At 32.1% G+C, this 1,617-nt stretch overlaps 1 protein-coding gene across 1 annotated transcript in view; it reads right to left on the bottom strand.

The window, feature by feature from the left end:
- Positions 1-1,617, bottom strand: part of LOC108688657 (histone deacetylase 4) — a 43,993-nt gene that overhangs the window by 26,790 nt on the left and 15,586 nt on the right. The gene's annotated exons all lie outside the window — the stretch shown is intronic.

Below are 1,617 nucleotides of genomic sequence, written 5' to 3'. Positions count from 1 at the left end.
TATATTATAGGATAATCGAATCATATAGATAAATAATTTTTTTCATACTTAATTAAAATTGATTATATTATCTAATTAATTTGTGTATATATTTAAAATATAAGATTTTTATAATATCTTTAAAATAATTGATTTATATTAAATAATTACAAAGTTAAAAAAAATTTAACTTTGCATTTTTCTGTCACAATTATTCACAGTGACCCTATTCGTTGGAAGCATTACACATTAATGCCAATTGCACGGAAGCAGTGCCGTATACACAATCCTCGTACGAGTGCATCGGGAATGCATTGAAACTCGTCACAGTGTTTGGTTCTATCGCGATACATTCTATGGCGACTCTTTGTACTGAACCCCGGAACTCTACACGGTAGAGCGGCGTCGCGGCGCTCATCGACGGCGTCTCCTGCACTGTGACGTTGCAAAAACGGACGATAGCAAAGCACGACATACATTTTTAAAAACGTAGCGCTTGGCCGACACTCACCGCGTATAGAGTCAATGCATTCACTAGACCGTGCTTTAAACGCCTGCTGTCGCGCGTGAGAAAAGAATAGATACGACATTTCGCAGCTTATGCACTTGCCTCGTGTCATGCTCGATACTTGATACTCGCTCAATCTCTATTCAATACGAACACACCGTGGAAAAAAATGCATCTGTGAGTCACGCGCATTCAATAGAAATTTAATCAAACTATTATAATTTTCAATTTATCAATTAAATGATACGATAAAAAAATATATGTATATTTACACAGTGTGTCCCACAATTCGTGACCGAAATTTTAATAACATATTCCTGACCTGAAAATAAGACAAAAATGTTAATACCAAAATGACGAGGCTATAATAGTTTTTAAATTAGTAGCGGTTAAAATTAATCACAGATATTTTGTGCGCTCAGGGACGATATATTACACAAGCGGTTGCTCTTACGCCTACGTTCATCCCTTATGAGATTGAAGTGATTACGTATACAATAATTGAAATGCTTTACTAACCATATTTAAATATAGAAAATAAGTACACATGCGATGTACATAATTATTAATCATTATTAACCATATAAAAATACTACAGAAATTATTAAAAATATTTTTTATACCTTAGTAAAAAAAAAAAACAGATCTAATAATTCTATCATGATACTATCCTTATTTCACGTCTATGTCTTTCTCAATAACGGTTGAACTGATGAAAAGTGCGTTCTATTTCACATAAGATGATGCATATGATGTATTATTTTATTCTTGTTGTTCACCGAATATTAAAAAAAGATAAAATGAAGTAAAAGAAAATAATAAGGGGATTTCAATCAATTAAGTTTTGCTCATTTGCAGAAATTCACATAATTCACATTGCAAATGAATTCAATTTCTGATTGGTCAAGATCTCAGATTATGTGACTTCCGCTTATTATTATTATGCACAATAGGTCACCTTTCTAATTCCGTATCATCATTCCATGTATGCATGTATGAATGAGTACGAAATGAAAGTGAGGTTATCTTGAGTCTTACATCGTAAGTGAAAATTATGATCAAATTTTAAGAAATGGAGCAAGTACTATGAGTAATAATAACGAGCTCCTTTTACAATCCGTAATTATAAG

The sequence above is a fragment of the Atta colombica genome, unplaced genomic scaffold (genome assembly GCF_001594045.1).
Source record: "Atta colombica isolate Treedump-2 unplaced genomic scaffold, Acol1.0 scaffold238, whole genome shotgun sequence".
In the NCBI taxonomy this organism is placed as follows: domain Eukaryota; kingdom Metazoa; phylum Arthropoda; class Insecta; order Hymenoptera; family Formicidae; genus Atta; species Atta colombica.
Note: the sequence above shows the minus strand (reverse complement) of the source record. Positions and strands in the feature narration are given on the sequence as shown.